This window comes from Mustela putorius, unplaced genomic scaffold, assembly GCF_011764305.1.
Source record: "Mustela putorius furo isolate JIRA1106 unplaced genomic scaffold, ASM1176430v1.1 tig00001584_pilon_pilon_pilon, whole genome shotgun sequence".
Lineage (NCBI taxonomy): Eukaryota > Metazoa > Chordata > Mammalia > Carnivora > Mustelidae > Mustela > Mustela putorius.
In genome coordinates, this window is record NW_025421806.1 from 147,441 (window position 1) to 160,587 (window position 13,147).

The 13,147-nt window shown below is 40.3% G+C and overlaps 1 protein-coding gene and 1 pseudogene across 1 annotated transcript in view; one reads left to right on the plus strand and one right to left on the minus strand.

Moving 5' to 3' along the window:
• Window positions 1–13,147, plus strand: part of FAM205C (family with sequence similarity 205 member C) — an 87,648-nt gene that overhangs the window by 17,519 nt on the left and 56,982 nt on the right. The gene's annotated exons all lie outside the window — the stretch shown is intronic.
• LOC106005339 lies at window positions 2,234–2,911 on the minus strand (annotated as a pseudogene).

The following is a 13,147-nucleotide window of genomic DNA, read 5'->3' on the forward strand; positions in this document are numbered from 1 at the left end:
AAATTAAATTAATTTATTTACTTTCAGAAAAACAGTATTCATTATTTTTTCACCACACCCAGTGCTCCATGCAATCCGTGCCTTCTATAATACCCACAACCTCCCACCCCCCTGCCACTTCAAACCCCTCAGATTGTTTTTCAGAGTCCCTAGTCTCTCATTCACCTCCCCTTCCAATTTCCCTCAACTCCCTTCTCCTCTCTAACACCCCTTGTCCTCCATGATATTTGTTATGCTCCACAAATAAGTGAAACCATATGATAATTGACTCTCTCTGCTTGACTTATTTCACTCAGCATAATCTCTTCCAGTCCCGTCCATGTTGCTACAAAAGTTGGGTATTCATCCTTTCTGATGGAGGCATAATACTCCATAGTGTATATGGACCATATCTTCCTTATCCATTCGTCCGTTGAAAGGCATCTTGGTTCTTTCCATAGTTTGGCGACCGTGGCCATTGCTGCTATAAACATTGGGGTACAGATGGCCCTTCTTTTCACAACATCTGTATCTTTGGGGTAAATACCCAGGAGTGCAATTGCAGGGTCTTAGGGAAGCTTTTAAAAATTTTAGCTATGTATTTTCTCTTGCTTTCTCATCTTCTTAGATTGCTGCAATAGTGCCTCTTTTTTTTTTTTTAAAGATTTTATTTTTTAGCAATTTCTGCACTCAGAGTGGGGCTTGAACCTACAACCCTGAGATCAAGAATCAGTCCTTTACCAACTGAATCATTCAGTTGTCCCATGCCTCTTTTTTTAACTGTCAGTATTGGAGTATCCTTTGTATGGTTTAGGAATCACCAATTTTATGAGTTTTGAAGGTTGCAGTGTCTTGCACTGGACATCCATTATCTAGTATCAGCATCCACCATTCAGTGCCAGCGTCCAGTATCTAATACAGCAACATTGGCATTTTAAACTAAAGAATCCAGAGTTCAATGATGGCAGCAGGAGTACTTTCATTGGACACATTCTCTGGTATGATTTGGACTGTGTTTACTCTGAGCATCATCTTTTTGTTCCTGTCTGTTTTTTAATCTTGCATCATCAGTCTTTCTGGGGTTCTCTGAGCTACACAGCACATTTTTAAAATAAACTCTATTTCTAATTAAATCGGCCAAAGTTGTTTTCTTTCTTTTTCTTTCTTTCTTTTTCTTTCTTTCTTTCTTTCTTTCTTTCTTTCTTTCCTTTTTTGGTAACAAAAAGTAATCAAAAGATTTATTATCTGAGTGACTGGAAAAAAGTTAATAGACCTATCCATGGTAGGAACCAGAAGCTGAAATAGTGTGTTTAAGAAGCAGTCAAGAGGAAAAATAAAATTGCTGTTTTATAACTCTATAGGTTTCCTCTCTTTTAACATGTTATACTACATTTTTAGAGATCAAGTAAATTTTTAAGTAAATCTAAAGATTTTATAATTTCACATTTATACAGCTTGATATCCTTTATCTATCATTCTTTTTTTTTTAAGATTTTATTTATTTATTTGACAGATAGAGATCACAGAGAAGCAGGCAGAGAGGGAGAGAGAGGAAGGGAAACAGGCTCCCTGCAGAGCAGAGAGCCCGATGCGGGGCTCAATCCCAGGACCCTGAGACCATGACCTGAGCCGAAGGCAAAGGCTTAACCCACTGAGCCACCCAGGCGCCCTTATCTATCATTCTTTTTTTTTTATATATATATATATATAATATTTTATCTATCATTCTTAAAGTAAATGACAAATCTAGTTTTCAAAGCTGAAAGCTTGCTATTACTGAGATCTTCAATGTTTTCTGCAACTCCAAATCCAGGAATGTTTCACACAATTGCAGGACTTTCCTTTTTAAGGTGATTACTCTTAATGTATACATATATACTCATTTGCCTACACTTGCCATACAGTGCAGTTACAGACTGTAACACCTCATAACTGATTAAGCTGGAGTCAAGCCATTCAAATGACTTCTAAAGATTTTATTTATTTATTTGACAGAGAGATCACCAGTAGGCAGAGAGGCAGAGAGAGAAAGAAGCAGGCTTCCTGCTGAGCAGAGAGCCGGATGTGGGGTTTGATCCCAGGACCCTGAGATTATGACTTGAGCTGAAGGCAAAGGCTTAACCCACTGAGCCACCCAGGTGCCCCACATGACTTCTAGTTATATCTCTTCTAAGACTCTCCAAGAGCAAATTAATGAATATATGACATTTACTGAAAAGATAAAGAGAAAATCAAAAAGAAAAAGTAACATCCTTTATGGTCTTTCATTCATTTTGTCTTTCTCTATAATCTGGTCTCTCCTATGACCTGAATTTTCTCTTTGCTGTTCATTCTGTCCAGTACAATTGCTGCTATGATCAGTATCCATTGGTTTAGTTTTTACTTTCATCCCTGCTTCTGAATGAGGCAGATCATCAGACAAAGAAGCCAGGCAATTCTGAATCATCTCAATGACTCGTTCCAGATGCTTCTGAAACCGCTCAGCTGTTTTAAGACGTTGACATTTCTGCACCTCCATTATGACTCTCAATGTCTCTCTTGCTTGGTGGAGTTGGTGTTCATTTATGAGATGATGCACATGTACAAAAGCAGCTTAAGATCTAGTTTCTCTTCTCATTTTATACTTCCAGGGCTCCTTATCATGATATCTAAGACATCTATGAAATTAATAAGAATAGACATATTGAGTTTTCTCAGTTCCTTCCTGTGATCAAACTGCATAGGATGAAGCCGTTTGATGCCCTGGCATTCTAAAGGGAGGATGATAAGATCATCACATTGGAACTGATTGCCATCCATTATATAACTGCCTTTTATTGGAGGTGGAGGCTTGGGAACTAGGTCTTCCTGAATATTTTCATCTGTATATTCCTTGATGTACTGCATTGGGGTGGGGGTGGGGTGGAAGAGCACTCACTTGTGGCTCACCCATAGCAGAAGATCAAGATCCTTGGCTAAGGGTTTATACTGGAGCCGCCTTTGCCTCTGCAACTGAAATCCCCGAAGTTGTTTTCTGTTGATTCGTTGGTAACATGACAGATTTATGCACCTTGCCTTACTTTGCCTCTCAGTTTTGCTTTCTGAAACACATTTTTTTAAAAAGTCAGGTCAAATATTATTTCCTCCATACCAGCTATGTTAGTACCCATCTTCTGGATCTACATAGTACCCTGTGCTTATCTCTGTCATTTCTATCATTGGCCATTTTGTACTATTATCTGCAGGATTTCTGTCTTATTACTAGCCTGTGAGTTTCTTAAGGGCAGATATCATGTTTTATTTTCAGTGTCTGAGATGTGGTGGATCCTCAAAGGCACAAACATAAATGTTTGTTGGGTATTATTTTTAATATCTTTAGATTCTTTATTTTCCTCAAAACTGAATTATTTGTAGTATGGAACTCATCAGTGATGTAAATCTATGAGGCCACTGAAGCTTGTGGAAGCCCTTAGTCATTCCTTAGGGCTCAGTTGCTTAGTTTCCAGCAAATGAAATTTAGCTAATTTCTAGGATACACTGCCTGGTTCTAAGGTATTAAAAAGGTAATTTTCTCTCTTTGAGTATGTCTCCCATATTTAGGAGAGTAGTTGATAGGTATGCTTGTTTTTCTGCAGTTATTTGTAATTTTTGCCAGTAGCATGTGACTTTAATAATGGGACTGTTTTAAAGTTCAGTAAAATAAAATGTTAAGAGATGGAGAAAGGAGGGAAAAATAACACCATAGGTAGAAAAATCTGGGCATGACCTTTTTGTATGCTCCTTGAGACCTAGGATAGGTTACTCCTCTTTGTTTTCCTCACAATGGCTCACACATAATAGATATACTAATATATGATTTTTTAGAAAACTCTCAGTTCCTTCTTACTCTAAAATCTCTTGATTTGGGGTGCCTGGGTGGCTCAGTGGGTTAAAGTCTCTGCCTTTGGCTCGGGTCATGATCTCAGGGTCCTGGGATTGAGCCCCACATCGGGCTCTCTGCTCAGCGGGGAGCCTGCTCCCCGCCTGCCTGCCTCTCTGCCTACTTGTGATCTCTGTCTGTCAAATAAATAAATAAAATCTTTTAAAAAATAAAATCTCTTGATTCTCTGATCGTGGGCAGTTCAGGAAATGTTTGGATGGATAGAGTATATATATCCAGAAAAAAAACCCAAAGTGATTCTGGACCAAGAAATTTGTAGATTTAGGTAGTCTTAAAGTCTTAAATGTAGAAAGTCTTAAATGTCAGAAAGAATTTTTCTAAATCTGGACTCTGGGTCTGCTCTTTGTATGTGTGACAACCCCTATTGTAAACAGTTTTGAAATCTTTTAGTGATTGTTGGAAACACCCTTGTACTAGTTATTAATCTGGTTTAAGGGGTCCTGTGCCTTATGGAAATAGACTGCACTAACTGAAGTGTCTGGAAGCCCCTGAAATGCCAGAGAGTGGTCTTCTAAGAGGATTTGTACTTTCAGGAAAGCATGCAGAATTGAGATGAAGTGTTAGAATTGGTAATTCACTATCTCAAGAGGAAGTTCTCTAAGACAAGACAGGTAGATAGGGCTCCTAGGCAAGATTCTTGTTCTGTAGTACCCTTTGTGGGCAAACAGTAAACAAAGTTTTGTGAGGAAATAACTCTCTGAGATGGCACAGAATGGAGGTATAGAAATGGGGGTATAGAAAACAAAAAGTTCATAGTCTTTTGGAAAAGATGGGCAAATAAGAGTGGATTTACAATGAAATGATTTGCATAGGCTCCTTCCAAGGCTCTGCCTGGAAAAGGCTTAGCAATATTATATAAGTAATATTTTTTCTTAAAAATGCCCCCTCAGATGCATACAACCAAATTACATAAGCTTTAGGGCTCATAAAACCTAGATTTTCCCTAGCATTCAAGTACATCAACAATTATGGCATGTTGTGATAAAGTATCATAAAGATATTCGGACAGTTCTATAGAAGGTCTGAAGAAAGGCATCCAGTTCAAGGTAGCTAGCATTTGAAGAGAGATCGAATTCACCAAGAAGGCAGAGATTTTTGCCTTTGTATTCATCACATAGTATCCAGTACCTAGAATATTGCCTGGCACGTATCAAGTGGTCAATAAACATTTTATGAAAGAATAAGAGTGATTCAGGGTAGACAGTTGGAAGTTATGTATGTGTGGAGGGACTAGCAGTCTAATTTAGTAAGTGCCTGTGGGTGAGTGGTGAGTGATATGGCTGGAGAATAGGTAGGCAGGAGCCAAAACATGGAGAGGTTTCAGTTATATCCTACTTAGGTTTTGGACTATCCCAGGGCTATAGTGAACCCATTAAAGTCATTAAGCTCAGGAGTGGTATGATCTAATTTGATTTTAGAAAGATCATTCTGAAAGCTGTGTGGAGAATAGAGCAGAAGGGATTGAGGTTTGAGTTAAACTGCTTAAGTAGACTGGTCAAGAAATTATTGAAATATTGAAATATTGAAATATTAGCTAAGACTATATATATATATAATATATATATTTTATTTATATAAAATATATATAAATATTATATATATATATATAAAATTATGTTAGTCACCATACAGTACATCATTAGTTTTTTTTATTTACAGAAAATTATTTTTTCATCACATTAGTTTTTTTTTTAAAGATTTTTATTTGTTTGACAGACAGAGATCACAAGTAGGCAGAGAGGCAGGCAGAGAGAGGAGGGGGAAGCAGGGTCCCCACTGAGCAGAGAGCCCAATGTGGGGCTCGATCCCAGGACGCTGGGATCATGACCTGAACCGAAGGCAGAGGCTTAACCCACTAAGCCACTCAGGTGCCCCATATCATTAGTTTTTGATATAGTGTTCCATGATTCATTGTTTGCCCATAACACCCAGTACTCCATGCAATCTGTGCCCTCCTTAATACACATCACTGGTCATCAGGGTATTTCTTGAAACTATGGATAAAGTTAAGATCATCCACGGAGAGGGAATAGAGAGAACATAGAAGGAGACCAAAGACAAATTCTTTTAAGGAGCCAGAAAAAGAAGAAAGCCTTTGAAAGAGACTGAAGGGCAATGTGACCCCAATGGGAGGGAATGTGACCAGAAGGAGCAAGGAGCCAGAGGAAGGCAGGAGAACAGAGCAGGAGGCGACCAACTCAGTAATTGTTGCTGAGTTCCAGAACAATAAGCTTTTAAAAAAATAGTTATTGGATTTGGCAATATGGGTGTTGCTGGGGACTGGGAAAGAGCAATTTCAGCGGAGGGACTGGTGGTAAGAGCCAGATTGGAAGTAATGGAATTCTGAGATATGTCCTGCCAATATCTAGCAAGATGATAGATGACCACTTTAGAGGGAATTGGTGAGCATATTACACTTAGCCCAGGTTTTCACATGCCTAATGGATTCAAATACAGAAAATGTCTTTCACTGAGGTTATAAGTGATAATGAGGACTTAGATATTAAGTATCCTGGAGACAGAGAAGAAAAGGAAGAGTCTTTTCTTAACTATACTCTAACTATGGAAGACCTTCTTGTGTTTCTGGTTTCTCCTTTATTTGATATAAATTTCTTTAAATATCTTGGACAAAATGATTGCAAAGGGCAAGGAAAGAGTGACTGTATATTTTCCAGTCTTCTGGGGATTCTGATGAAAAGAGAATAAATCCCTCAGAAAGTAACTACAAATCTTTGTGCTCCTGATGCCTCTACACAAGAATTACCATTATATCAAATCAAATTCTACTGTCTGTGAAACTGTCAGTGTTAGGCTTCAGGTGGAGTAGAAGCTCCATATTCTAGCTCTAAATTATTAAATATTGCCAGAAATTTTATTATCTGGAAAACAGATATTCATAATTATTTCATGGTTTTTTTTTTTAAAGATTTTATTTATTTATTTGTAAGAGAGAGAGAGCGAGCACAGGCAGACAGAGCGGAAGGCAGAGTCAGAGGGAGAAGCAGGCTCCCTGCGGAGCAAGGAGCCCGATGTGGGACTCGATCCCAGGACGCTGGGATCATGACCTGAGCCGAAGGCAGCTGCTTAACCAACTGAGCCACCCAGGCGTCCCTATTTCATGGTTTTTTAAAAAAGATTTTATTTATTTATTTATATGACAGATAGAGATCACAAATAGACAGAGTGAGAGAGCAGGGAAAGCAGCCCCCCCACTGAAGCAGAGAGCCCAGTGCGGGACTCCATCCCAGGACCCTGGGATCATGACCTGAATCAAAAGCAGTCTTTAAACCACTGACCCACACAGGTGCCCCATATTCTATGGTTTTCAAGAACTCCAGTGAGTAGAGAGATTATGAATATTAGTGAAAGGACATCTGTGAATTTTAAACATTTTAGCCACAGGTCTAGACACAAATTGACTTCAAGAGAGACCATATAATATGCTGGTAAAGGGCATGGATTCTGGAGTCAAAAAGATCTGTATTCAGATCCTAAAACTGCATTTAGTAGATATCTGCCCTTGAGAGTGGTTCCTTTTTTTTAAAGTTTATTTTTTTTAGTGTTTCAAGATTCATTGTTTATGCATTACACCAAGTACTCCATGTTAATACGTGCCCTCCCCATACCCACTACCAGGCTGAGCCTGGTGGTTAAGTTTATTTATTTTTAAGTACTCTCCACACCCAATGTGGGGCTCAAACTCATGATGCCAAGATCAAGAGTCACACTCTCTTCCAACTGAGTCAACTAGGTGCCCCAGAGGTGGTTTCTTTCTTTTTTTTTTTTTTCAAAGATTTTATTTATTTATTTGACAGAGAGAAATCACAAGTAGTCGGAGAGGCAGGCAGAGAGAGAGAGAGGGAAGCAGGCTCCCCGCTTAGCAGAGAGCCCGATGCGGGACTCGATCCCAGGACCCTGAGATCATGATCTGAGCCGAAGGCAGCGGCTTAACCCACTGAGCCACCGAGGCGCCCCCCAGAGGTGGTTTCTTAATATCTCTGAGTCACAGTCTTCTCATCTGTGAAATACTGGTTAAATAAAGTAATGTATATAAAGCCCTTAGGGTCATGCTTGGCATAAGGTATGCACTTAATAGATATCAGTTATTATGTTGCCCAAGATTATAAAATTGTTCAGTGCTGGAATTCAAGTTTCACAAACAATATTCTCTTATACCTATAGACATCTAGACATAATAGGGATGGTATATATTTTTATGTACTGTATATGCTTATCTATTAGTTTGGAAATATAGGCTTCTTTTTTTTTAAGATTTTATTTATTTATTTGACAGACAGATATCACAAGCAGATGGAGAGGCAGGCAGAGAGAGAGAGAGAGAAGCAGGCTCCCTGCTGAGCAGAGAGCCCAATACGGGACTCCATCCCAGGACCTGAGATCATGACCTGAGCCGAAGGCAGCGGCTTAACCCACTGAGCCACCCAGGCGCCCGGAAATATAGGCTTTCTTATTCTGGCATTGACTCCTTTTAACCTTCCTTTCATTACCTCAAACTTGTATATCAAATCAGTTCTCTCCTTATGTTCTGAGTTCTCTTGCACTTAAAAAATGACAGAAGCCCAAATCAGGGGCGCCTGGGTGGCTCAGTGGGTTAAAGCCTCTGCCTTCGGCTCAGGTCATGATTCTGGCGTCCTGGGATCAAGCCCCACATCGGGCTCTTTGCTCAGCAGGGAGCCTGCTTCCCCCTCTCTCTCTGCCTGCCTCTCTGCCTACTTGTGATCTCTCTCTGTCAAATAAATAAATAAAATCTTAAAAAAAATCTTAAAAAAAATGACAGAAGCCCAATTCAAAGAAATGTGAACAAGGGAAAACAAATTCAAGCAAAGGTTTATGTAATTGGAATGTTAGGGGTAGGTTCTTTAAAAATGTCATCTCTTAGGTCTGGTTTTTCTCTCTGCATAGCTCCTTCCATTCACATGCTGCTGCACTGTGAACCTACCACTGCATTTGCACTAAGGGAGTACTTCCCACTGACTGTTCTTAGCCAATGACTGAGTACATTAGCCTTACTACGGCAGACCAGTCCTGCAAGATAGAGGACTCCTTCGGCCGGTTCCTTTGGCTTAACGATCTCCCATTGGCATTGCCAAAATTTTCTTTGGACTGAATGACTATCTATGACTCTTCCTACCCAACCTTTCTTTCTTTCTTTCTTTCCTTCTCTTTCTTTCTTTCTTTCTTTCTTTCTTTCTTTCTTTCTTTCTTTCTTTCGCCTCTCCTACACAAGGGGACAGACCTGTATCATGGTCAGATAGCTCTCTCACCCTTCTCTGGTTCTCTCCCCATTTTCTCTCACAGGAGTTCATCTTGCTCCCACCACAGATCTCTTGTGTATCTAATTTTAACTTGACTTCTGCTCCTTAGATATTTCAGTCAATACATGTGGCCCAAGAAAACAGGTGGTAAGATGGGATTCTGGCTATGGTTCACCTGTTTCCCAGTGGGTAAAGATTATTCCCTCCTGGGTGATATGTGAAGTATGAATAGTCCCTGATACACAGAGGTAGGCCAGTGAAAAATTCACTGTGAAAGAATCCTGGTCAAGAGGATTGGCCGTGCTGATTTTTTTGCTTTGATTCAGTTATTTAGAAGATATGGGAGAACAATGCATACAAAGACAGTCTTGTTGGTTGGCTACTGCTAAGTTGAATGAACACTCACTTGGCAGGGAATGAGAATCAGAAGGCTATTAAATAGTTAAAGTCTAAGTATGAGAGCCTTATACATTGCAGTGGAAGAGAATACATAGCTGAGCAGCAAACATATGATCTGATTAGAATCGCAGAGCCCCAGAAACATTTTTTAAAAAGATTTATGTATTTGTTTTAGAGAGAGAGTGCTTGAGTGCGCCTGTGAGTAGAGGGGACAAGGGAGGGACAAAAGGAGGGAGAGAATCTCAGACTCAGGCTTCCTATTGGGTGTGGAGCCCAACATGGGGCTTAATCCCACAACCCTAAGATCATGAACTGAGCCAAAACCAAGAGTAGATGCTTAACCAATGGAGCCACCCAGGTGCCCTAAGCTCCAGGGACATTTAAATTACAGTCAAACCTGGTCTGTTATGCTAAGGGTCCTGGCTGGGAAAACTGGGGACCTAGATTTATGGGATAGGGACATCTGAATACGTGCTTCTAAGGACTTGGCTCTAAAGACTCCCCCAAACCCTAAGAATTTGCAGAGGTAACCTACTCTTCTGTAGTAAGAGCTAGCACTTTTGCATTGATAGACATTGTATTATAATGTAAATTCTATAGTTCCTTCTCCAATAAGGCAGAGGATTCCCCCTCAGCTGCCCTACCTCATCTCCTGGCCAGTATGTCAATAACTTAGGGTTAAATACTAGTCCAGTCTGGCTAGAGAAATGCTGGACCTGGTAAGAGAGGAAAGATGTTATACGCTGAAGGAACTGCAAGAATTAGCTACCAGAAGCAAGGTGATATACCTGGGATTATATTTTGAGGTTAGACTGTAAGACTGGATAATCCGGTATTCATAGATTTATACACAATTTTGGTGGGGGGGGTCATAGGATTTAACACACTGGCAAGAAACCTAGAGGATGAGGTGGTTCTTAGAGTCTTTAAAAAAGGAATGGCCACTAACAGTGTAAGAGGGTTCCCCTTTCTCCATATCCTCTCCAACACGTTGTTTCCTGTCTTGCTAATTTTGGCCATTCTAACTGGTATAAGGTGGTATCTCAATGTGCAATACTTGCCCTCCATAATACCCACCACCTGGCTCCCCCAACCTCCCACCTCCCACCCCTTCAAAACCCTCAGATTGTTTTTCAGAGTCCATAGTCTCTCATGGTTCATCTCCTCTTCCAATTTCCCTCAACTCCCTTCTCCTCTCCATCTCCCCATGTCCTCCATGTTATTTGTTATGCTCCACAAATAAGTGAAACCATATGATAATTGACTCTCTCTGCTTGACTTATTTCACTCAGCATAATCTCTTCCAGTCCCATCCATGTTGATACAAAAGTTGGTTATTCATCCTTTCTGATGGAGACATAATACTCCATAGTGTACATGGACCACATCTTCCTTATCCATTTGTCCCTTGAAGAGCATCTTGTTTTTTTCCAGTTTGGCAACTGTAGCCATTGCTGCTATAAACGTTGGGGTACAGATGGCCCTTCTTTTCACTCCATCTATACTTTGGGGTAAATACCCAGTAGTGCAATTGCAGGGTCATAGGGAAGCTCTATTTTTAATTTCTTGAGGAATCTCCACACTGTTTTTCCAAAGTGGCTGCACCAACTTGCATTCCCACCAACAGTGTAAGAGAACTGGGTGTAGTGCATAAATAATGAATTCTGCTACGCTGAAAATAAATAAATACATAAATAAATAAATACAAAGGAATGGCCAATGCTGAGTGAAATAGAAGTGCTTGAGCTAAGGAAAGTGGGCAAGCAGGAATGGCTGTATTATGTGAGGCCACAAAACATACTGATTGATTTTGTTCTCTGGCAGGGCTCAGAAGAGACACCATTCATCAGGCCATCAGGAAAGCAGTGGTGAGATTAGCATCAGCATCATAGTCGTAGCTCTCCTCTGCAGGTCAGACCTGATAGTAGAAGGGGTGGTTACAGAGTGAGGCTCATAAATATCTATAGGGATGATGACTTTCAATGTAATAGAGACTACAATAATTATAATGACCTTCAAGATCTGAGGGTCCAGTCAAGGGACCTGAGCTGCACAGAATTGTAGAGATGGTAATAGAGCATGATGTCTCTGGCAGAAAAAGAAGTAGCGCCACCATGGCAAGTACATACTACTCCCCTAGTTCTCTTTTAAAAGGTACCTCTGACAGTTTACTTGGGTGATTGTGTACTGGGAAAGAGAAAATGCTCAGACATTTTTGGAACTCAATCTGAGTTGTTATTGATACCTGGAGACCCAAAGCATCATTATAATTCTAATAAAAGGGAGGACCTACAGATACTGGGTAATAAATTAAGTCCTCACTAAAATCTGCTCAGAATGGGCCTCCTAGGTTAATGGATGCATGCAGTGGTCATTTTTTCTGTTCCTGATTGCACTGATACACTTAAATGTTAGAATAACCCTCGCATTAGGTTCTGTACGGTAAAAGAGTGAGGAAAGCCAAGTAGAAACTGTTGAAACTGTTCCTTTACCTTCTTTCCTTTCCCAGCCGAGATAATAAATCAGAAACAATATCACATCCCTAGAGAATGACTGAAGACTATTGCTGGCTTAAACAAGGAGTAGCCTTCATCATAGCTACTTAGTGCCAGATACGGCCTAATTGCAAAAGCACATCAGTAAGTCTTCAGATACATTATATATGGCCATTGATCTGACAAAAGCAATTCTTTTCAATTTCAGTCAGGAAGGAGGATCAGAAAGAGTTTGTGTTCATGTTATGTGGCCAACACTATTCATTTATACTTTGGCCTCAGGGCTTTGTCAACTTTCCTGCCCACTGTCATAATATAGTTTGATGAGATCTGGACTGCCTAGGTATCCCACAGAACTATCACACTTCCACTTCATTGATGGCATGCTGATGTGCTCTAGATGGTGGGAGATAAATCCTACAAAGATTAAGGAACCTGCCATTTCAGTGAAGGTTTTAGGAATCTAATGGTCAGGAGTATATTGTGATAGCTCTCCAAAGTAAAAAATTGCAGCATCTTTTATTCCCTACCACTAAGATAGAAGCACAGTGCCAATAGACCTGTTTGGGTTCTGGAAGCAATGTATTCTATACCTAGGATCATTGCTTTGGCTCACATACCAGATAATATGGAAGGCTGCCAGCTCTGAGTGAGACCTGGAAAAGAAAAGGGCTCTGCCAATAAGATCAGGAGAACCTTCTGGGGTTGGAAGCATCGATGATGGGAAAAGATGCAGTATGGAGTTTCTGTTAAGATCCAGTGGGGGAGGGGCACCTGGGTGGCTCAGTTGGTTGGGCGACTGCCTTCGGCTCAGGTCATGATCCTCGAGTCTCCGGATCGGTTCCTGAATTGGGCTCCCTGCTCGGCAGGGAGTCTGCTTCTCCCACTGACCTTTCTCCATTCATTCTCATTCTCTCTCTCTCTCTCTCTCAAATAAATAAATAAATAAATAATATTTTTCTTCAAAGATCTTATCCATTTATTTGACAGACAGAGATTACAAGCAGGCAGAGAAGCAGGCAGAGACAGAGGGGGAAGCAGGCTCCCTGCTGAGCAGAGAGCCCGATGCAGGGTTTGAC